We start from the raw sequence: 25687 nt of genomic DNA, 5'->3' as shown, positions 1-25687 counted from the left end.
TTAAATAGCATGCACAGAAGAAGATAGAGGTTTCTGCTCAATATTCTCTCTAAAGCTGCTATTGCTAAAAAACAAATAAACAAACGAAAAAACCCTTCTATATTCTTTTAATTCTCAAAACCAGATTAAAAAAGAAAATCACCAGGGGGTATTCCAGAAGGAGAGATTAAGGAGACTTGCCTTATAATTCTATCTCTACCCCTAACTTGCTTTGTGAAGTCAGGCAAATCATTTGAATTTGCTGATCCTCACTCCACCTACAAACGAAATAGCTCTGAACATGTCCAGAGCTATTTTAAGTTCAAATTTACATTATTTTATGGTTTTTCTTCATTCAATAGGTGCAGGGGAAAAAAACACCCTTACGCATTAGAGGTGGTACTATCTTAATGTCCTGTTTTTTTCAGCATGGTGGGATGAAGACTTGCATTCACTCTTTTGTTGAATAATTATTCACGGATCATCCAACATGTACACCAAACATACAACTGAGAAAAAACATACAAAAACCCCTGCCTTCCAAAACCTTACATTTGAGTGGAGTTTACAGTTTAAAAAGATTTTCTAAACTATTTTGGATTAAGATATTTCAAAAATGAAAGTCACACTTTGTCTTCATAAATAAACTAACCATGAATTCAATTATTGATGACACAGAGCCATCCATATGCATTCTTGACTATGCTAATAGGGCGATGCCCTCAGGAACAGTAGAAGGAACACTATTAATCCCCTTACTAAGAGGCCCCGAGCCACAGACTGTTCCCATTTGAATTCTTCCTCTACCTGCTTTACAAAGTGTTCCTGTTTCTTCCAAACTATCAGGCTGATGGTAATTTTCCCTTTTGATCTTGGATCTCTCCAGCTCACTTCTAAACTTGTTACCACTATGGTCAGAAAAATGAGAGTCAAGTTAGTTGAAGTTGTGTTTAAAATACAAAGAAATAGCTCTGAACAAAGCAAAAGCAGTGACTTCTTAGCACTTTAGCATTTGGATTTTCAACACTCTGGTTCTGTCTATTCAAGGGCCTTTTCCCCACTTCCTTCCTGTGTTCTAGGCTGGTGCAGCTGAACCAGATAATTTCTGGAGTTTGCTCTACGCAGGATGGATGAAACAAACCACACAAGTCTCTTACGAAGATTAAGGATTTCAAACCAGATACAAGCAGACGGTCCAAGACTTAGGAAAAGAAAATTCTTATTTCAATTCTGCCTCATCGGAACAGACCCACATTATTGTGAAAAAATGTGGCAAAGCTGTTTGCTTCTGCTCTAGAAACAATTTAGAATATTTTTCTGTGCTTTCTTGGATTCAAAGAAAAGTTTACAGATAAATGTGCCAAAAAAGAATCTATCTGCCACTCCTAAAAAACTTCAAAAGTCCTTGTTGGAAACTAGCTTATGAAAAACACACTTACCATTGATAAGGGAAAGATAAAAATTGCACGTTCTAAGAAAATAACCAAAGCAAGAGTTCAATCAAAAACTCAGCAAAGTATCACTGAAGGACCTACCCAAGTAAAGAAGATGAAAGGAGGGGCATTTAACTGGGACTTCCTGAATGCCTGTCATATCCTCGGCACAGCGCTAAGGGCTGGCAATTTCTCTGCTCACGTGGATTGGGGGACACAAACCAAAAGAAGCCATGCAAACAAATTTAAAAATTGAGTATTTTGAAACTGCAAGTGCTATGAAGAAAATAAAACGGAATATTACGTTAGATACTGATGGGGAGTAGGAGGGATCCACTTTAGATAGAGTGTTCATGGAGGTGATTTGGCAAAAACGTAATTGAGGAGGAAGAGCCAGCCACACAGGGATCTGAAAGAAGGGCTGCCACACAGAGAGGACAGGCATGCAACGACACTTAGCATATGTAAGCTTGGCCTCCACTGGAAACTGAAAGGCCTCTGTGGCTGGAGCACAGTGAATAATGTGGGCCGTGGGTTCCTGATGAGGTCAGGGAGCCAGACAGGTGCTAAGTCACATATGACTTCCTCCTAGCAAGGTGTCTATTCTGAGATAGAAAATCAACGGAGGAGTACAAGGATACAATGGAATTTATAGGAAGGGAGAGGAGGAGGGAGGAAGGCACATGGACCCGAGACATTGTTAGAGGATGCCTTTTAGGGTAATAAGAGTCAAAGCAGCCATTTTTCCTTAAGGACAACATTTGCTATGTTGATAATGAGTAGAAAAAGTATTTGAAAAGGACATAAGAGAGAGAAAGGAATAGTTAACAAATCACATGAGGAAATAGTCAAAAATGTAAACCACAATCAAAAACAGTATTCTACAACAGAAAAACAAACAGTTCAGGCATAATCTTGAATGTAAATATCTATTGAACTTACACACTTGAAGGAATGTTCCATCCCATTCAGTCTAACAAAGAACAGACAGCATCAACTGAGAGAGCCTCTCAAATGCTAACAGCATATGTCTTTTTTATATTTTATTATTTCCCCTTGGGCTTGCGCTGTTTGTAGGTGACTTCCCCCCACCCCCACAACTCATTATGTCTTGAACTGATTTTACACCCATATTAAAAAGAACTCTGGGTCACATCTCAACAAGCCAAGGCACCTGGAACATTCCCCACCAACCACAGGCAGGAAGCTGAAGAGCTGTGCAAAACTTACTGACCCAGCTGACTATAGATTTAATAGACAAGAGAGACTGCATATGATTAATTACAGTTATTTATATTTATGGGTTTGAATCTTGAGGATGCCTGGCCTCTCCCCATTTTATTTTATAATTTTCCCCCTGTTGGAGACTGAAGAGCAAAAGTCAATTGCCTGAGTGCTGGCATCACATGGAAACTAAAGAGTTTGCATTTCAATTCCTGCTCTAGAAACACTCTGGCTGAGCAGATGTAATTCACCAGACCCCAGTGGGCTAGGCTCGCACTGTTGTCAGTCAAATCACATAGCTGATGGAAATCAGCAGAGCACATTAGCAATTTATACTCAACAGTCTCTCCTTAACCGTAAATTTTGAGATGATGTTAAGTGAAACCCAAAGTTAATCCAAAAAATTTAGCCCGTAGGTTAAGACTCTGTTCTTATCATGAGGCAGTCAGGAAGCAAGAGACTCACAAAATGGCATTTCTCATAGGACTCCTGTCAAAACTCCAGGTTCTGATATCACGCATTGACCTTCCAGCCTAACCTCACCCAGTGCACTTGTGCTTACTCCCTCGCCGTCCTTAGTTTGGCAGCTGCCAGCAACGTGATTTGTTTTCCAGACTGTATTCTGAGGATCTGCTCTGCAGATCACAGAATGGACAGTCAGCAATCTGAGTCATACCCCCACCATATGATCACCTCAGCCTTCGCAGCCACCTGACCTCGCTGGACTTCAGTTTCCTCCCATAAAAGACTGAGATCGTCTATACATTTCCTTCTTTTTTTTTTTTTTTTTTTAGGAAGATTAGCCCTGAGCTAACTGCTGCCCATCCTCCTCTTTTTGCTGAGGAAGACTGGCCCTGAGCTAACATCATGCCCATCATTCTCTACTTTATATATGGGATGCCTACAACAGCATGGCGTGCCAAGCGGTGCCATGTCCGCACCCTGGATCCAAACCAGCGAACCCCGGGCAGCTGAAGCAGAACGTGCGAACTTAACCGCTGTGCCACCAGGCCGGCCCCTATACATTTCCTTCTTCATGGCACTGCTGGCTCCCATAAACCGTGGCCTTTGCTCTCCAAGGCCTTCTGCCATTTTTCCCATCCAAACTGGACAGTGACGGTAGGTCACTCACCATGCCATAATGACTGCCATTACCATCCTCTTACCCAACTCTGACTTGAAAAAACAAGATTTTCATGCTGGTAATAATTATAATAAAGTAGAGAAAGGTCTAGAAATAAGTGGATACCCTTAAATAAGTTAGACATTCTAGAATTTCTTTATTGCTTAGGAATTAATTCTTTCTGGGTTAATTACACTCTGGATGGAAATGGGTTAATGGGCAAGTAGAAAATTAATTATGAAGAGAGCAAAAGTAGATAAAACAGTATCAGTGTGTTTGTGTATTTCTCTCTTAAATGATATGTGCATACACACACACACACACACACACACAAAGGCTAGGAGGATATACCCAAAAATGTTTAAAATCTTATCTTTGAATGGTAGAGTTATAAGTCATTTTTATTTTCTTCTTGTGTGCATAATTTTTTAAATTTCCAAAATTAGCATGTATTATTATTGTAATAAGAAAAGGAAAAAAAAACCAGTTTGTGTGTGGATGTGTGTGTGAGAGAGAGAAGGAAAAAAAAGTAAGAACTCTAAAGAGCAGAATGCAGATAGATGGCTGACATTTGACTAAATCCCATATCATCTGACCATTACTTGAGTGATTTTCTTGTTACACAACTTTTCTCATCTTTAATGAACTAGACTAAAAGACCCACACAGAGAAAGGAAGAGGATAGTTTGCCTTTACAATTTATTAGGAATCTTGGAGCAAGAGCTGGAAAATGTCACAGATAAAAATTATCCACCTTATTCCGAAAAGCAGTCTCCACTCCAACTAGAATGAATTTGCCATGAGCATCTGACACAATAACTATTTAAGCCTCAGTTAAACTATACTAAACTAGTCTTGAATTTTTAGTTATTTCACATTACATGCTCTCGGGGATTAAAAGTTTAACACAACATCAGAAATCCCAACAATTAATCAAACCAGCAACTGCAAAGCTGATCGAACTGACTGGAATTGGGTGTTCCTCAAGGTTCAACTCCATAAGCACGGAATCTCTTCAGCCAACAACACACTGAGAGGGCTGCTCCACTGTGCCAGGCCCTGAAGGAAGCCCATGGATACACAGAGAAAGGAAAGACCATCCCAGATGAGGGCCAGCAATCCCTCTCTCCCCACCCTGTGACAGTTCAGTGCTTGCAAGCAGGAACCCAGCTACACAGCTCCAGGTACAGCTGGGATCCTTCTGGTCACAGGATGCTGTCCTTGGCATATTCAAAGAACACTACTGACCAGTCAATAGGACATTCTCTGCAGGAGGCAGTGAGTGTATGGATCATCAGACACGGATACCCCTGGATTGAATTCCTACTTGGCACTTACTAGCTGTGTGACTGACTGTGAGCTTTAGTCTTCTCATCCATGAAATCTCATCTACTTCATTCGTCATACTGAGAATTTGAGATAATGTAAATAAAGTGTAAAAATACATCTGTTGTCAACAACTCCCATTGCTAAGGTGAAACGTTACTGAGCACCTACAATGGGCTCCCACATTTGCAATGCCGAATTGGGGGGATATAGAAGACTGTGGTTAGGGGACAGAACAAAAGCAGCCAATCTACCCAGGGCCAGAACCCTGCCTTAGCCTAAGCAGCACTTGACTCTGACCGAGCAAGTGCACTTAAGACACACAGGTTGGGGAAATGAATCCCATCACTCCTCTGAAAAAACAGCAGACTGGCCTCTTCCGGCATTTCTCTAGCATCTCTCCCCAAAATAAACATTCTCTCAAGCAAACCGGATACTGTTATTTATGGAGTGTTCTAACAAAAATTAAAACCCTACAAAGCCCAACATCTAACACAGATCTAACTCCAGGCCACAGGTCACTGTTACAGAGGTCAGACGAAGGCAGCAGGCTCTCACTTTAGGTCAGGTGCTAATCACATGGAGTCCAATGTTTATACGTCTCTCTCTAGTAGTTCAGTTGATGGATTTAAAACACTCCCCGTAAGAAGCTTGATCAAAGGTTTGTGGCCTGAGTTAACCCAAATCACTGGGACAACTTTGACCCACCAGAATAGTTTTTTGTCCTTTGTTCAGAATACTTCTTGGCATTTACTTCTAGTTCAGAGAAGGTGAGGAATTGCCCTATCACAAACCTGAACACCATCTACCTTGGAAAAAATACTAACATAAAACCAAAATACCATCAAAACAGTCAACTCTATGAGTCAATAATTTTTTAAAGAAATCAAGCTACTTCTCAAGAACGTGTCCCTTCTAGGATGATGGCCTGATCTCAGGATATACAAACATATACCATGACTTTGGTTAACCTTACAGCAAGAAGCTGGAAACAAGGGTCAGTGACCCCATCTTAAATGCCAAAATGGGTCTTGTTCGGTCACTCGTTCAGTGTATGCTACCCACTGTCCGACAGTCTCCTGTGTCCCCCAAACCACCTTAACCCATGCCCACACAATCCCCTCTAGTCCCCACAGTCTCCTCCACCACCCATCTATCCCCCCTTGCCCTCCCCTTACTACAGTTCCCTACACATCTACACTGAGGAGCGACTCACTCCTGCCACTTCACTGTACATTTGCCCTTCCCACTCTTCTCTTGCTAGGTTCTTACCTCTGATGTCTAATTTACAATACCTCAATTCTTTATTATATATAATTAGTCAGTTAATTCATGTAAGAGCAAGGAAACCAAGGTGTGAAGAGACCTAAAAGGAATTGAACATTGTAACCAAGGTTCCAGAAGGCTCCACATGCCAATCCTGCACTTGTAAACCAGCACTGGAAACTGCCTGGTCCATCACGCTTAAACACTACCAGAAAACCACATTTGTTTGATGTTTGTATTCCTTTGGGTGTGTAACTGAAAAAGTTAATGATTACAACTCAGCATAAAACAATGACAATGGTGAGCAAAACCGCTGGATAACTCAAGTAAATAGAAATAGTAAAAGAAAAAGAACACAAATTAAGTCTGCTTCCTATCCTAATTAATTCCATGGTCACCAATTTTCTTCTGCATCCATTCTCTACTTCATCAGAAAAGTTGTCCCCACTGTTAAAAACAAAGAAAATGAAGACATACAAAATATAATTTAGATTTCACAACAGAAAGGCAATATGTAAACTCAAATACGCATTGAATTTTCATTTAGTCAACAAACATTCATTGGCCACCTACTGTGTCAGATCATGAGTAAACAAAGATGAATAATTTACACTTTCTGCCTTTAAGGAACTCATAGCTTAGAGAAGAAGATTCTAAAACAAATAGAAGTGATACAAATAAGGTTTGGACAAGGCATTGAGAGAGAAATTACCCCTGAGGGAAAGGGGAAGTAGAAACAGCATAAGGACAGGTTTGTAGAAAAAGCAATAATGGACTCAAATGTTGAACGTTCACCAGGTCCAGGGTGAACATGAGCAAAGACATGATGGTATGAATGAATATCACATTTTCAGAACAAGAACAAGGGGGTGTGATACGCCTAGAGCACAGGATGGTGCAACAGTCATAAGTGAATTGCTGAGGAGACAGAACAGGCAAGCAGAGGTCAATCTCTGGAGATCTTCAATGCCAGTCAAAGGAATTCGTTTTTTGTCCGGTTTGATTGCCAATGAAGGCTTTTAAGCAAATTCGTTGGCTACACACTGTGTTATAAGAACTGTGCTAGTTAGTTTATATGTGTTATACTAATCATCACAACATTCCTAGTAGGATTAGATAGAATCACATTTGAATTTAAAAGACCGTTCCACCATTCCATGTTCCCCAAAGCAGTGTTGGGAGATAAACTAAAAGAACATGAGTCTACGAGCAGGGAACTCAGGAGACTAGATGTAAACATCCAGACATAAACTCCTGAGGGTCTACACTAAGCTACTGTCAATGACAATGAAAGGGAGAGCACAGAGTTCAAATACAGATACTAGGGGGATACAGATACTCTAGGGAGGCCTTTGCTCATCCTTGGTTACCACCCAACTTCCCCCAAGACATCCTTGGGAACTAATCCCAGCATACTCTACAATCCCCTTTACCTCAGTCATCACCAGAAACCCAATCTGCTCCATTTCTCACCTTCCCAGCCCTCCCTCCTCTTCATTCTGCTCTCTGGAACTCAAAATCTATCCTCAGCAAACTCCATTATGCTCTTTTCTGTGAATGTTCCTTTCACCAGGCAAAACCTTGAAAATGTGGAAAAACCAAGAGTGAACCTGAATTTTGAACAGACCTAATCACACTGTTTTCCCAGCATCCCATCAAGGAGAGGTTGTTTATACTCTCACATTTAAGTTTAATGTTCAGATAGTATAAATTGGGATGCCTGTACCAGTCGGTAAAACATCAAAACATCTATGAACCAGTTGATAACTAGCCCCTATCCTGGGACCTTCCTATGATCAAGCAATTAAAGAGTTAATGCCTAGTTTCACAAAAGGCCCCCAGGACCCAGTTCCAGATCACAGGCGTGCGTCTTCCCATTCTGTTTGAGTTGTAAATACTTTGAGTAACACCCCTGATCATATTCCCAAAATCTTCCAGCCTAGAAATGAATTGTGTCTCTCCATTTTACCTTCCAATTTCTCCTCTATCCTCTCAAAAATCTTACCTGTTTTGAAGCTCATGTCATCAGACTTTACCACCCACTAACCCTTCTTGCTGTCTTCTATCCATCTACTGCTCTTTCTCCTCATTCACTGATGACCTGAGCACCTGGCTGTTTCCCTTTCCAAACTCATACCTGTCTTCATTCTTGCTGTCTTCCACATCTACATGGAGGGGCCAGTTCCTCAACCACCTCACTTCTGATCATCTTTTCTTTGACTCTGCCTCAGCCGCTCACTCTCATTGTCATAACCTCTGATTTTGACATCACGATTACTTGCACTAGCAAGTGCAAATTGAAGTCAACCACTCCATGCTATGAACACCACCTTCTCTCTTTCCAGCTCATCTTCTCTAGTATTGCCATTCCCACATCCTCTTGGCATTATTTGGCTTTCCAATCCGTTGATCCTACAATTTTTTCTATTATTGATTACACCCTCACTTTCCTTACCGCCCAGCTTAGGGTAAAGGCCCATCACTGTAACGTCTCCCTTGCAAGCAACCTTAACTTCTTTGATCCTCTCTTCCTGCTTTTTACTTACTTGGCAAATCCTCAAATTGGTTAAGCCCAACTATCTGCCTGCACCACAACTCCACCTAAACAGCTGAAGAAACTGCCTGGAGAAAAACATACAACCATGACTAGTCTCAATTTAAATTCATGGCTGCAAATCTCTAATGGGCGATCCACACTGACCAGCAATCCTATTACATTTCCCCAGGATGTTTCAAAATAGCCATTTCAAATCTCCTTTTTTCCCAAAGCTGTTTCACCCTTCTCCACCCCAACATCAACACACTTCATTGGGAAAGTAGGATCAATCAGACAAGAACTCCATCTTCCCAAAACCCAAACTATGACTTATCAGCTTCTGTGCCTATTCTCTCTGCAGTCCTTCCTCTTACTATGAATGAGAAGTCCCTGTTCCTAGTAAAGAGCAACCCTGTCATTTGTGCCCCAGATCTCCTTCCTTTCTGGGTCTTCAGGAATTGAACTCTGACAATTATCTGTCCCTCTCTCCTGCCTTCATCAGTTTTTGCTCTCTATTTAATCACTCTATCATTTTCTCTCTACTTAACTATTTTCCCTTCCACTTAAACTCATTCTATTACTCTCTGCTTCTAACAAACACTCCCCTAAACAATATCTCCTTCCAAGAACTTTTCCATTTCTCTGCTTTTCTTCACAACAAAATCTCTTAAAACAGTTGTCTGTAAGCACTGTCTCTACTTCCACAACTTAGTCCAATAAGCTATCGTCTCAGCTTCTCTAGTCAAACTATACAACAGATTGTCAAAATCACAAATGCAATCTCGTTAACTGACACACTAGAACCATCTCCTTTCAAAAACATTTTGAACCCTTAACTTCAGGGATACCAGACTATCCTGGTTTCCTTCCTATCTCACTGGCAAATTTTTCTTTTCTAAATAATACAGTGCTCCAATGGCCCCCTTCTCTATCTATACATTCCCTATAGGTAATTCTATCTAGTATCAAATATGACCTATGTGCAAATAACTCCTAACTCCATATCTTCAGCCAAAACCCCTCCCAGAAGCTCTGAACTCCATCTATCCAGTTGTCTAACTGACATCTCCAATGGAATGTCTAATAAGGGCCTCAAACTTAACACAGCCAAAACAGAACATTTTCTATCTTCCGTCAAGCCTGCTTCTCTCCCAATTCTCCCCTTCTCAGTTTAGGGCCCAGTTGCTCAAGTAAAAAATGTAAGTCTTTACCTCAATTCCTGTTTCCTCTCTCCAGATAATCTATCAGCAAGATCGGTCAACTAACTATCTCAAAAACATATCCCAAATCCATCCACTTCCTTCTGTCTTTAACACAATGCTTGTCCATACAACTATAATTTCTCAGTTGGACAACTAAAATAGACTCTTAACTGGAGTCCTGCTTTCAATCTTTCCCCTCCTACCTACCATAATACAGTCTACTTTCAGCAGCCAGTGCAGTCTTTGATAGCACACATTTTCAACAGGAGCAATAACATCCATAAGGGAACAAAATTGGTTCTTGGGGGCATAAAAAAACCTTATATATTACAATGATTTGTGGTCCTCCAAAGCTCAACTCTACCCAAAAAAATCTTACTCCTTAATATTTAAGGAAAATTCTCTTGCTAGGGAGAAGTTAAAGTTTTAATTAATTAATTTCAATTTAATTTTTCTTCTTGGAGAGACATAATGAAAAAAAAAAAAGTTGAGACAATGTTTTATAGCAAAACTACATCATTTCATTTACTGGCACATAATCCGTAGAATGAAATCTAAATGCCCAGCCTGGCTTATAAAGCCCTATGGGATCTGGCCCTTGCCTACTTTTTAAAGACACTCTTGGACATTGTGGCAGGTTAAATAGTGGTGCTCATAAGATATTCACATCCTAAACCCTGGAACCTGTGAGTATTAGCTTATGTGGCCAAAAAAAAAAAAAAAAAGTCTTGCAAATGTGATTAAATAAAGGATCTTGAGATGACCAGATTATCCTGAACTATCATGGTGGGCCCTAAATCCCATTACATATATCTTTATAAGAGGGAAACAAAGTGAGATATGACACACATAAGAGGAGAAGGCAACATGACCAAGAGGCAGAGACTGGAGTGACGCAGCCACAAGTCTGAAGCCATTAGCAGCTGGAAGAAGCAAAGAACAGATTCTCCCGTTGAACCTCAGAAGGGCGCATGGACGGCCAACACCTTGATTTCAAGCCAGTGATATTGATTTTGGACTTCTGGCATCTCGTACTAAGAGCAAATAAATTTCTGTTGTTTTAAATCACCAAGTTTATGATAATTACAGCAGCCACAGGAAACTAATAGACACCTCTCATTCTCATTCACTAAGTTCTAAGGGTTTTTTTTTTTACCTTCTTCTGCCCAAGAAATCCACCAGGAATACAATTAGGGTTTTGGCACCAGCTGTTTCCTCTGCTTGGCATGCTCTGCTCCTCATCTTTGCACAGCTAGCTCCTTCTGGTCATTCAAGACCTGGCTCAAATATCAGTTCTTCAGAGAGGAACTCCCACAGCATCCAAATGCAGAATCATCACAAAGCTCTCAGCATCTCACATGTCTCTTCTTTATTTAACCATTATTATTTCTTCCCCCAACTCCCTAGAATGTAAACTCTAAAAGAGCAGAGATTGTATCTGTTTTGTACACCAGTATAATCTTAATTTGTAGAAAAATGTCTGGCACATATTAGGTGATTGATAAACTTAACAAATGAATGGATGATATAAGCAGGAGAAAAGATGGTGCTGCCCTTCAAGGAGAGGAGAAACAGCATTGGTGGGGGAGGGGAGATGATGAATCCTATCTTGACTGTGGGACATCCAAGTGGAAATGTCCACTGAGTCCGAACTCAGGGAAGAGGTCTGGTTGGCAATGTTAATTTGGGAATCACTGAAATCAGGGATATGGATGAACTTGGTGGTGCAGAGTATCTACAATGAGAAGACAGTGAACTACAGACAGTTCCTAAGACCTCCAATATCAAGGGGAAGAACTTGCAAAGCGACCCATACAGAGTAGTGCAAAAGCAGAACAAAGCATCATAGTAGCCTAATGAAAGCTCAGTTTCACAAAGGAGGGAATGAGCAGAATCACAGAAATTTCAAGTAATAAGGTCCCATTGATTTGCCGGTCCGAAGGACACCAACAATCACAACAAGAACAGATTCATCTAAGGTGAAACCCAAATTTCCAGCAGTTGTGGAGTGAATAGAAGGTGAAGAAGTAGAAAAACAATGTATAAAATACACTTTCAGGAAGCACGGCTTGAAAGAATGGAGCAAGTGAGCAAGTAGCTAGAGGGGAGCGCAGGGTAAAGGAATAGTTTTGGTTTTCAATCTTGTTTGCTTTTGTGATGGGAGAATCTCGAGCTTTCTTGTAAATATTTAAAACACAGGTGAACATGGGGAAATTTGATAGAGTAAGATGCATGAAAGGAACAGGGATCCAGAGTATTGGGGAAAGCACCAACTTTGGACACCTCTACCTCTAAGATGGTAGTTGATGGAATTGGATTCAGACACAGAGAAGATTTGAAGAGGCAAGCAAAATATTAACAGTTGACATGATAGCTCTGTTTTCTCAGTATAATAGGATGCCAGAACACTGTGAACCCATATTCTCTTCTTCCTGGGCTCCCAGTCAGACTACATTTGCCCATCTCCCCTTGCTGGTAAGTGTGACTGTGCACCTGATTCCTGGCCAATGGTATGTGAGTGGAACTGCTACATTCATTTTGAGACTAAGCGTTTAGAAAGTGGAGGTACTTCTTCTCTTTCACCTTCCACTAGCTGGATGCCGTTGAAAACAGGTGAAAGCCCTAAGGGATGACAGAGTCAAGAATGAGAGGTTACAGGGTACCTGAATCATCAAGAGGAGGAAAGCCATCCATCAACCAAGAATATGACATGATCAAGAAATAAGCATCTGTTGTGTTTGTGCTTTTATCTATTTCCAGATCCTTCTGTTATAACAGTTTAGTCTGCTCTAACCACTAACAATCATCTTCTGATAAAACAAATGCTCTGGTGGGATACAAGTTTCAAAGAAAAGGTTTGGAAAAACTATGGTAAGAAATGGGAAAAGGTGCTGTCAAGAAACAGGCAAAAGAACTGCCCCACAGCTAGAGCGGAGAACACAGATTTGTATGTACCTCCAATTTGCATGATTGTGTTCATTTTCCCAATAGCATTCTCAAACACAGGTGTACGACTAGAAAAGCAGACTGATACCAAGTTGCAAGTTGTTTCCACATCCATTAAGCCTAAAAAGGATTTTAACAATGTCATGTGTTCCCAGAAGTCAAATCACAAGGAATATTGTTGTAGCCAGGTAGATCGTGCTATGCATTCAATGTTTGAACAAGTTTAGCATCATTGGTGGACCTCTGAGCCGCAGAGTCAAGTGTTAGGAATTGGAAGTGTTCAAAAGCAAAGTGCAATGAGTCGAGCAGTGGCATCCAAAGTAGCAAAAAGCAGGAAATATATTACAGAAATGCGAGGAGGATTCTCTCTTGATTCTTTCTTTTTTTTTAAAGATTGGCACCTGAGCTAACATCTGTTGCCTATCTTTTTTTTTCCCTTCTTCTTCTCCCCAAAGCCCCCCAGTAAGTAGTTGTATATTCTAGTAGGTCCCTCTGGTTGTGTTATGTGAGATGCTGCCTCAGCACAGCCTGATGAGCAGTGCCATGTCCGCGCCCAGGATCCCAGCCGGCAAAACCCTGGGCTGCTGAAGCGGAGCACGCAAATTCAACCACTCAGCCACTGGCTGGCCCCTTGATTCTATTTCTTTACACAGTTTTTAAGGGAGTTTCTTTCATACCAGAAAATAACTATGTGGCTTAGAGAGAGTCACTTAGTTCTCTGGAACTCTGTTTCCTCAATGATATCCCAGGATTCACTGTTGACACATGAGACAATGTCCACAAAGTGCTTAACCCAGTGCCTAGAAAATGGTGATTGCTCATTAAAAGATACTTATCATTACTACTTATTATTAATAATAAAAAGATGGGCTTGGGTTAGATCTCTAACCCCTTTCGTATTTTAAAATTCTGTAAATCTGTATTTTTTTAGACCAATATCCCAGCTACTTAACCGTGGGCTAGGATGGGAGAAAGGAGGTAATACTAGAAAACCTAAGGAAAGAAAGAAGTGGAAACACACTTGTTCTGACAAATCCTAGAAGCATAAGCCAGGAGGGAGATGCGAGGAATGCAGCATCCTCCAGATGTGAATGCTATATGTGGAGAGGGTGAGAAAAAGGAAATCCCAGAGGAAAAGTTAGGCCAGGGTCCACTGTGAACAGAACCAACTGGCCAAGACGGGCTCCTCCTCAGGCAGGACAAGAACAATAAAACGCCGCGTATTTTTTATGGGCTTTAAATTCGTGCGGTCCGGCCACGTCATTTTACAGACAAAGAAACTGAAAGGTGCCGAGACTGACCAAAGCCACACTTAAGTGGTTACGTGACTTCAGGGAGGCGCACAACTAAGCAATGCTCCCCAAAAGCTCCTTCTTCCTAGCCTACGTAAATGGTCCCCAAGATTTTATCCCCTTACAATCCAGAGACCTTTGAGAAGGTGACGAGTTAATTTTATCAATCATCTTGTTATGAATTAATTTTCCGGGTTCTTTCTTAAGAGATTGGATTAGGCGGGCAGGTGGAAGAGAAGGGAGTAATTACCGAAGAGAAGGGGGCCCCAAGAGCCCTGACAAAGGTGGCTGACCCCTGCGTGGATATCCAGTGACGTCCTCATTTGTAGACTCCTACACTGATTTTCTTCAGTGATTGCCTTTATAACCTTGGTTCAACTGCAGTAATTCCTTTCCCTCTTCCTAAATAGCCTTTAAATATAAAGACTGACACATGTGTAGGGATATGGGGAGGCCTGAATAAGATAAAATTCCCAGTTTCACTAATTACCTGAAATGCATCTGCCTGTGTGTTATCTGCTATCTTATCACACCCAACGCATTCCTATCTCTTATTTCTTGAGTAATTAAGGGATGAGTGAATTATGAGTCAGCCAGTTATTTACCAGGTGTCCCCCACATGTAAGTCACTTAGGTTGGCATGTGAGGTCTATAAAATTGTGTAAGATCCAGCCCTTGCTCTGCATGATCTTCTGCAGGAAAGGAAATGATGCATGTTTTCACATAATTATCATAAACAGAGTAAATGAGAGACTTATGAGTAACAGAAAAAGAGTAGTTGAAGGGTTTAGGAAATGCACAAAACACTTCTGACTGGGGCAATGAGGAAAAACGCCATGAAACTGGTAGCCAGTGGTCAGGACATTCAAGGATAGGAAGGATCTCAAAAAGGTGAAAAAGAAGGAAGAGGGTTAGCATAGGGGCAGCAGTAGGAATATGATAGTTTTAGGGAATTCCAAGTAGTCCCATTTGGCTGGATCAGGGAGGATAAGGGCAGAAGCTTAACACTGGGGCAAGACTGGAGAAGCATGGATTCCAAGACAAATATTTGGAGTTTGATCCAATAGGACAAGGTACCCAAGGAAGGGTGGAGCAGAGAGCAATACGATCAAAGCCCCTTGACATTACCGCGATGAAGCGAAACATCCTTTCTCTATTCAATTTAAATAAAAGAAAAACGACTTTTGAGAACCTAGTACTCTGAGTTGTATTATTTTCATCACTTTTCAAATGTATTTAGAAGTTTATTGTGTTTTATTGAAATAATAATGGCACATAAAATCTTAACCAAAATTTTCCTAAAATGTTTACCTTGAACATAAATTTTTGTTCCTCTTGTAACCAACTGAACTTTAGTGGACACTGATGAATATAAGGTATGTAATAAAGCTTTCTAAGCATATGCCACCAAGTCATACTCGGAGGCCACCTCATTTGACAGTAGCAACTTCTAGAAATCGTATTTTCAGAGACAAGCTTCGCTGTTACAGTATGTGGGGTTTGTTTTCCCTTCTATATTAAAACCTTTTATAGTAGGATATAGGTGGGTAATCAAATATGAGATCTCACAGAAGCCATATTACTTTTAAAGAATATGAGGCTTGAAAACTCTAAATAAAACAGTCATTGTTTGAAACATACCCACGTTTTAACAGTATCTCACTATTAAAAAATATTAAAGTACATCAGTAATAATTTCATTTTGCCCGAAAAATTAAAGATGTCCTCCAAAAATGTTTTAAAGTTTTTTTTAATACATATACCAGAGTAAATTTTTAGTTAGAAGGGAAACATTTTCTATTAACTAATTTTTTCCTACTAATTTTAATGAACAAATAGAACCAAAGCTTGAGCTAATTAAAATCACAAACCATGTTTGTCTGTTACATAAATCAGAAATCTGATTTTGAAAGAGCCAACAGAAACTTTTCAACTGAAAAATGGGAAACAAGAGCACAGATATGATACAGGAATAAATATTTAACCTAAAGAACCAGTAAGCACCTCCAAAAAAAGATGAAAATCTTGGAAAACAGAAAAAAAAAAAAGAAAAAAACATGGTCACATTCATGCCAGGACACAAAATTAGAGTTCCCCACAAGCTCTGACCACAATCATTAACGAAACATCCTCAGGTATTCAAACCATAATCTCCTTGCGCTTCCTTTTCCATAAATGTTGCTGAGATCAATCCCTGGTCAGATAATACAGGAAGAGGTCCCATCTAAAGTTGTTAGAGGGCCTGGCTTGCAGCCACCTTAGCCCTGTCTTTCTCACTTGGAGTTGAATCTGCTCATCTTTCCCTCTTACATTTCTTTCCCCTAACATGTCAACAATTCTAAAACAAGGAAATGTACAATACGCCTTCTTAGTTTCTTCTTTCCTGATGACACAACTTCCAAGTTTTCTCCTTATTTCAAAGATGATCAGTTCTTCCAGAATTCAAATTTTCTTCTTATTTCAAAGATGATGAGTCCTGGTGGAATTATCTAAGTATTTTGATGACCATCTAAAATCACTTTAACAATACCTTCTCAGTTTAGTTCCATTCAGTCCTTCTCTATCTCCCAAAATAAGAATCCTGAAATTAGCCAGGTGTGGAGGTCCCAAACCTAATGACTAGTAATTTTCCCCTGAAATTCCAGATGAAAAATATATCCCATTGTACACAACTGGATAGAGTAACAGGCAGACCATTTGACGCATTTTATGCAAGTATGTTAAAAGTGGCAAGAAATGAAGAGTTGTAATTTTTAACTCTAATCCAGGGCTTTAAAACTTCAGAAACATAGTGAAAAGTGTTATTTAGCACACACACAGAATTTTACCGTAGGTTTTCTAACATGCTTTTCCAAAGAAAGTTCACTTTTGAAAGTCTTTGGGCTGGCTTTTTAATACACTGAAGTACAAAATGGCAAACATTCTTGAAACAAAGATGATCTTCTCGTGCTGTAATCTTCAGGAAACGTTAAGTCTCTCAGTTGCTGAAGTGACAGTCTCTTCACCACAAAATTCTCTCAACTACTTGAGCCCACATTCACATCTCCCTTCCACAACCACAACAGTGAAAGTCGACATTCTACCACTGGGTATATGACTATGCAAGATCTTATGTTGGTCCCTAATTGTTTTATATCTATATGTTTTACCTTGTTAAACAAACTCTAACCTTCTCAAAAGCAAGATAACCATACTTTTTCTTTTCTTTTTTTTTTTTTTGAGCAAGATTAGCCATGAGCTAACATCTGTTGCCAATCTTCCTCTTTTTGCTGAGGAAGATTGGCCCTGAGCTAACCTCTGTGCCCATCTTCCTCCACTTTATATGTGGGACGCCTGCCACAGCATGGCTTGACAAGTAGTGCATAGGTCCACACCTGGGATCCGAATCCACAAACCCCGGGCGGCCAGAGCTGAACATGTGAACTTAACCACACACTTAACCGCTGTGCCACTGGCCTGACCCCAGGATAACCATACTTTTTCTTTACCTAGCACTTGTTACTACTTAACGCCGCACAAACCTACAGAAAGCTTCATTTAAGTAGACAAGTGTTACATATATTTGATTTCTAAAGCTCTTTCTGAAGTGTTGTTTCTGCGCTTAGGACAACCTAGTGAATCCGGATGTTGACAAGCAGACAGAATCAAGTTTTGGAAAACCTAAGCAGAAACATCATCACATGAAAAAAAATAAAGAAGAGAAGTTAGATAATGATCTGGAAATTGCTTCCCTTCTCTAATAACCACAGCTGCCACGAACCACCTTCCCCCTCAATCACACACACCAAATTAAAGGGGAGAAAACCTGGATAATTCACACACAATATGCAAGAGCTAAATTATCTAGCAGACTGTATTCTTTGCCCAAATCTTCCCTTTTTGAATACAAAAAGAAAAAATATAAGAAGGAAGAAAGCTAACATTTTGAAGTCTCCTACCTGACGGGTACGTCACTAGTGGTTTTACATGTGCTATATCATATATTATTACCCACATTTTGCCGATCAAACAATTGAGGCTCAGGGAGTTTGAATAGGCTACCTAAGGCCAAAATCTCTGTTCTCTTTCCCTCACCACACTCAGCTAGAGTTTATCCCACAGTTCATTCATTGAGAAAAACATTTATTGGGGGTTATTACAAGTTAGTCACCACTCTAGGCAGCAGAAATACGAAAGTGTGTAAGGCTGACCAAGCCCTCTTACAGAACTGACATTCTAGTGATAAAAGAAAACAAACAAACTGGGTAATTTCAGAGATATAATAGTTTACTAATGTGATTTATGTACAATAACAGTCAAATCTTGTAAAATCTCTCTAATAAGATTAAATAGTTAGAAAAACTAAACCGGGGGGGCGTAAAATCCACTGACAATTGGTAACACTGTGGCCCTCTTGTCAAGTACTGAGCCACCGCCATTGCATCTTTTAATAAATCAGAGAGAGGGAAAAAGAAGCAGACCTTTAATCCTGCTCAGAATTTCTTTATAAAATAAAGTGATTATGTGAGATGTAGTCCAATAATGTTGGTTCTCAAACCCCAAATGGACAGCTCCAACAATGCTGGTTTTCAAACCCAAAATTCCATCTTTTATCTATTATTCACTAAGCCACTACTGCATTATTTGAAGAGTTGATTTGTGAAAATCAAGGAAGTGTTGTAACTTGACACATGCCCCTCTAAGAAACACAGAGGGGTTTCAACATCCACATCACAAGGAGTCCAGGCTGCGCATGGTTTCCACTGGGCCATGGCATCCAGCTCTCAAGTGGATTGCCAGCAAGAACTGTAGGACTCAGAGACCAGAGAAGTCAGTAGCTACCAGGAAGTGCCTGGCCCCAGTGTGGCAGTTGCCATTACTCTGCACACTCAAAAAAGAAACTTCACATCTCAAACTTGGAACATATGCAAAATTCTAACAGTTTTGTTTTAAGCAATAAACACTCCATGTAATTTACTCTTCCTTCCCTCACCTATTTATACGAGTATAAGTTGACCAAATTAGCTGTTAGCTATTTCTATAGCTGCCTCTCATGATATTTATAATGCGTTGTGTAATTTGGGTTGGCCCATGTCACTAAGACTTCGTGAGCATTTGTGTTTGTAAACTACTTGTAACTCCTAAGGAAGGCTCTTCCCGAGTGAATGCTCCTCTGCACAAGGCAGTCTAAAGACCAACGGCGAAGAGCAGCGCTTCATTCACAGGACTACACCGTTCTGCTAAAGCACTCTGCAAATCTATTTTTGCTCGTATAAATCACTATGCGGGGAGTGGAGGCGGTTTTAACTTAATCAGTGTACATCTTCCATTTCCTCCTAGAACTGTCACACTCCAGCAGCTAAGATCCTCAGAGAAGCCTCAGCCCCCTTCTAGAATCTTTCCCTCCCTCGCTTCAGAGGAAGCAACAATCCTTAGGAGCAACATCCACAAGCCAAAAGTTTGCAGTAAAACTTTCAAATAGACACCAACCCTTGCCCAAAAGTCCTGCCACTTAACTAAGGGGGCAAATGTATTACACCCACCGCCCTCCAAAATGTAAACAGCTAAACCCTAGATAAGAATAAATCCACCTTCTGATGTTGGGGAGAAATTCTTTCCCCCAATTCCCGCCACCGCCCACCCCAACACTGGAGTCCTAGAGGACTCGTCGGAGTCAGAAAGGGACCACTCTCCCTACAATCCCGGGGGCGAGGGAAGAGGGTCTCCCGGGAAGCACACACCTGAGATTGATCCTCCCGCGAGAGGAGAGAGAGCAGAAGCACCTAGTTCCTCCGGCCGGGGCGGAGTCTCTGCCTCCCCCTGAATCAGAGCCTCGGCCCGGGTCCTCGCGGCGAGGCGCGCGTAGATGTCACTCCGGGGCAGGCTGAGCCCTTGTAACCCAACCCGCCCGGCGTCGCCGCGCCCCCGCCTCCCTGGCGACTTCCTCCTCCCGCCCCTGCTCCTCCTCCCTCCCCGAAGGCTGGCCCGGTGGCGCCGCTGCCACATCCAGCCCGGATACCCCGGGCCCAGGCTCCTCCGGCCCAGCAGGGAAACGCGGAAGTGCAGGCGGGAGACCCGGGCGGGGGGAAGCGTGGCGAACCAGCGGGCGGCGACGGAGGTCTCTGCCGCCCAATGAACGTGACCAGACGGGGACACGGGGACGCAGGTCCCGCCGGGTGTGGCCGCGGCGCAGCGGATGCCATGGCCCTCGCCCCAGGCTGCCGTTCCCGCCCTGCGCCCTCGCGGTCCCGCGCTTCAGACCCTCCGCCTCGCCTTGCCAGCCCGGTGGCAGGCAGGGAAGCATTGGCCGCGCTAGGCCGGGGGCAGATGGGGGAGGTGTCCGATTTCGTATGCCTTCCCCCCTGCGGGTGCCCTAGCCACCTGCCCGGGAGAGAGAATACACTCGCCCGCCTGCACTCTGGCGGCGGTGGCTTACCTGATTTCTCGTCACCCGCCCGCTATTCTGGCTTCCCCTACTCGGCAGGCAGGCTTCCCTAGGCCTAGAAACGCGTCCGGGAGGCGGGCGGACCCCTGGGATCCCGCCGTCAGAACCCAAAGCCCTACGCCCGGGCTCCCCCCGCGTGCGCTGGAGGCGCGCCGCCCTCCTGACCCCCGCCTGAATGTCAGCGCGGGGACCCGCAGGGAACACCAAGCCCGGGCACTGGGGGATGGGATGCTGAGCACAGGCTCCTCAGGCCCAGCTTCTTACAGGTGGGGGGAGGCGGAGAGCCCCGGCCGCAGAGCAGCAGGCTCCCAGTTGCCCCCTCAAAAACCGACCCTGCCCACTGAGCATGCCCAGCTAACTTGTTGGACCTACGAGTGTTAGGCGAGCCCGAGTGGACCCGAGGACGCACATGGGATTCAAGTGGACCCCATTTCTTTAAGACCTTTCCTCCGAAGACCTCTGGAAGCTTTACAAATAATGCTTCTACCCTGGTGTTGGAAAATACCAGGGGAGGGTTAGAAAGGCCTTCCAAAAGGAAGGCAGCCAAGTTAGTTTGAACCAAAATCGCAGTGGTGGGTTTTTTCAGGCAGTTATTTATTGTCACTTACTAATTTCTTTAAACACCCCAGAATTATTATAATTGACCCAGAGGAATGTGTGGAGTTTTTGGGCCCCCAACTCATAGTTACTTCAGGAAACCAGCCTATCCATTGGATAGTCTATCCAATGGAACAGTGGTTATGAGCCTCAGATACACGTTAGAACTGGGGAAGGGGGTGGGTGGATATAAAATGATCAAGGCCAGGTTCTCATCCCCACACCAGTTGAATCAGTCTGTGGATGGAACCTGGAAATGCTTATATTTTAAATCTGTAGCTCTCAAAGGTAGCCAGTAGCCCTCAGCACCACCTGAGAACTTGATAGAAATGCAAATTCTCTGGCTTCACTCTCGACTACCTGATCGCTAATCTCCGGGGCTGGGTCTAGCTATCTGATTTAACAAACCCTTCTCAAGCACGCTAAAGGTTGAGAACTACGGTTTAAAAGCTCCCCCAGGTGATTCCAATGACAAATAAAAATGACAAGCAATAGGATATATTGGAGAATATGAGGAAGCCATTTGGTATAAACCTAATTCCGCCTGACCTTGTCTTTCCAAAAGGGCCTGACTGTGGCTATTGAGCATGCATTGTATATCTGCTTTAGATATTCCCTATGGCAAGAGCAAAGGCCCTTGAGATAAAGGTGCAACTTCCCTTCCCCTCCCAACGATGGCATTCCCTTAAGGATTAAGCATCTTTCCTTAGGCTAGGAACTGATTGCTGTGCTCACCTGTGACCACCCAGCTCGAGACAATAGGCTTGCCTCCTGCTATGCCCTCTGAAATAACAGACCCACTACCTGCTGTGTCCATCAAGCGCTGTGCGGACAGGGCAATCTTGTGACTATTGTGGGAGGGACATTTCAATCATATGTGAAACGTCCTGTATGGTGGTATATAACCGTTCTGTATACCTCACTTCTTTGGTGCCCTTTCTTCCTTCGGGAAGAAAGGCCCTGGGCCATGGTCCTCAGATTTCAGCTCAGAATAAACTCACCCAAATTTTCATTTATAGATTAGTTATGGATTATTTTCGTTGACACTAATAATCAGCCAGGGTTGAGAGCCCCTATAATAGACCAATGCTTTCACACTTTTTCAAATCCCATTTATCTAGAAGAGCAACATGTTACACAGAAAACGAATAATCTGGTTGAATCGAGGTGCCAGTCCTGGATTTCTTTCCCACTAATTCTTCCAGAACAGTTCAGTGCTTGGAAAATGGACACCATCTGTTATTTGCTTTTGCACTCTGGGGCCTAGCATGGTGCCTGTAATATAATAGATGTTTGGTAAGTGTTTATTGATTTGAGATGAATGCTTAGGTGAACAATTTGTTCCAGACCCTAATATGCCTACTATTTATTTTCCCACAAGTCCTGGTCACCTTGCTAGCTAACGAGCCAGCAGGGATTCAGTTCTCATCAATAACTTATTACCATCTGTGATGGTCTAACCCAAGTCAGCCACTGATGGAATAGGACATGGGAGCCGGTAGAGAATTTTGAGGAGGTGAGAACAGTCAGAAGCATTGGACATGATTTTGGTTGCTCAAAGCAACCAAAGAAAAGCAGAGAGAAGCTAGGCATCAGTGGAATTCAGAAAGGGCACCAAAAGAAAAAGGTGTGTATGGGAGGGGTTAAGGGGAAAGAGGCAAGGAAGCTTAACATGATCAACCTCCAGCTTACTCTGGATCTTCTTTTTCTAAACAACCCACCTCCACCCTCCACTTCCCCATCCTCCATTGCTGTTGTTAGGCACCCCTTCAAGTCAGCTCTGACTCCTGGTGACCCTATGAATGAGTGATGTCCACAATGTCCTGTCTTCCCATCTCATATTTGGTCTTCGTCTTTTCCTGCTGCCTTCTACTTTTCCCAGCACAATTGTCTTTTCCAAAGAATCCTGCCTTCTCATGATGTGCCCAAATTAGGACAGCTACCCTGCATACACACACCTAATCTCAACTACAGCCTTGAAACAAATTTTAAAAATCGGAAATTGTTGTAAAATAGTTACTTCCATTTACTGGATAAAAACATTGCTGACTTGTAATTATTCTGCATAAAGTAGGCATCTACTTTTGTTCAAGGCAAAAGTGGTAAAGTTACTAGTTTTTAAAGATAAACATTAGATAATTTTAAAATGCAAAGGTTTATGATACTTCTGCTTTTAAGACGCACAGAAACGTACAAAATCAAAAATCATTCCAATTTACTCCATCAGTATTTTCTAGAAGGAATACAATATAAACATAATTTTTTCCTTTTAGCCTTATTCGTAATGCTTTCACACATGGAATACTGTTTATGAGTACCTAAAGTCGCTTTCTGCCTCTCTCTCTCTGCCCCTGTGTCTTGCTTATTATGAAAAGAATTCCAGAGTTTGGTTGCTAATGGAGGTATCTAACAGGAGCATAATTTCCCATAGGCCTCAGCAATGACTTTTCATTATTAAGATAATTTTGTGGGAAGGAGGGGAACTACCTCTTCAGAATTAAGTGTTACACTAGATCCACAAACAATATTAAAAAACCTTCCCTACACACACGTACGCTTGCTACAGCTTCTTTTTGCTCATGGAATTAAAACAAAACCAAATAAACAGGTGGAGGGCTACAAAGAGGGGAAGATGATCGAGGGTAGAGGAAGGGAATCACTTACCATAACCAAATTTAGAAACGTGAAGTAATTATTTCGGCAAAAGGCAATCTACTGAAGACCAAGACCTCAGGGTAGTTAGTCTTAAGTGTTTCTCCTTGTCCTCATAAGCATGACTCAGCATTTGGAATGAAACTATGTTTACTGTCTTTCAGATTGAGAGTGTCAAATAACTTTAGTGCCACTAACTCTCTTCTCATGTGCCTAGGAAAACTTCAGGACAGTTGTGGGTTTTCAGGTTCACGTGGCTACCAGCGTCTGAAAAGCTTTCCCCTTTTCATTCGTTCCTGTCTTACTAAAGCGTCAGCTGGCCACCATTAATTTATCTTGCTTTTGTAGTGTTGTCAGGTGAATTTAGGTTATTTTCTACATTCTAGTATGACAAATGAGCAAGAAGGTCTTCCCTTCCCAAGCCTGGAGAGTAGGCTGCCTGCTGCTAAGACTTTTTAAACCCAACTGCTGGGGGTGAAATTTTCCCAACATACAGGAAGCTTCCATTGGGGATTCTACCACACACCTTTTATGACCATCCACCACATGCCTAGGGCCAACTGTTTTAGTCCCTGCCCTTTTCCAGAGAGAAACAAATTTTCCCCAGTTGTTCATTATGAGTCACCAAAGCTCATAGTAAAATTTATGGGATATAAGGATTGAAAGTGTTCATAAATGTTATTAACTCCCACACTTTGTTTTACAAATGATGAAACCAAGGCCTGAAGGGATTAAGTAACTTACCTAAGGTTACACTTAGCTAAACAGAGAGCTAAGAAAGACTAAAATGAGAAACTGTTTGGTATAGAGAACAGTATGTAGGCTTCAGATCCATCCTCTTTAACCAGGTTCTTTAACCTTGACCTGGTTCTCTAGCCTCCCAGAACCTCAGTTTCCTCATCGGTGAGGATGTTAATAGTGAACATTCACACGATGTTTACTCTGTGCCAGGCACAGGCTTAACAAGGTCCATGTAATCTTTAACCTTCAGAATAACTCTATGAGTTTTTGGTTTTGCTTTGATTTTACAAATGGGAAAATTGCCTTTCCAAATTGTTAAGTGACATGCCTAAGATAACACAGCTAGCAGACTAGAATTGAATGGATAATATACATAAATGCCTGGCATATAAAAGTCGTCAATAACAGTATCACCGATGTCAGTTCCCTTCCTTAAACCCCAGGCCTTTTGACTCGTGGTCCCATCTTGGCCAGGACACCTTTGTTCTGAGCTCTGATTACTGTGTATGCTCACATGTTTCTTATAGTACATTATTTTAGTAGTTTATATAGTTTAGGCAGTCCTGTATGCATCTATAATCTTATCCATTGTTAACAACAGTTACAGACACAGGGAAGATAACCAAAAATTAAACAAAGACCACAAGTTGACCACTTACAAAGAAAAAAGCTAATATAGAGTTCCTAAAAGATTAACAATGCTGTCCAGGAAAACCTTAAAACAAATCCCTGAGCAGGACTGGACCAGTGACTTTGGTGCTTTGAGATTAGAATAGCCCATTTAACTGGCCTCCACCTACTGTCACTTGAATTCTTAAAAGTGGAACTAGAGACAACTGAAAATACACGACAGAAAATCTTCCCACATCAGTGATTCTCTAAGAGTTAGGATCAAGAATGAGGTGAAAATATATGATCCTTGAAAAGAGGAAATAAAAATACTAAA

At 41.8% G+C, this 25687-nt stretch overlaps 1 protein-coding gene across 7 annotated transcripts in view; it reads right to left on the bottom strand.

Moving 5' to 3' along the window:
• Positions 1-24128, bottom strand: part of GPD2 (glycerol-3-phosphate dehydrogenase 2) — a 139110-nt gene extending 114982 nt beyond the window's left edge. For 2 of the 7 annotated variants that reach the window (XM_070240563.1, XM_014732227.3), the window contains exon 1: positions 20743-21093. The gene's annotated coding sequence lies outside the window, so the exon portion shown is untranslated. 7 annotated transcript variants of the gene reach the window in all.
• Positions 24129-25687: the final 1559 nt, after the last annotated feature.

This window comes from Equus caballus, chromosome 18 (genome assembly GCF_041296265.1).
Source record: "Equus caballus isolate H_3958 breed thoroughbred chromosome 18, TB-T2T, whole genome shotgun sequence".
In the NCBI taxonomy this organism is placed as follows: domain Eukaryota; kingdom Metazoa; phylum Chordata; class Mammalia; order Perissodactyla; family Equidae; genus Equus; species Equus caballus.
Note: the sequence above shows the minus strand (reverse complement) of the source record. Positions and strands in the feature narration are given on the sequence as shown.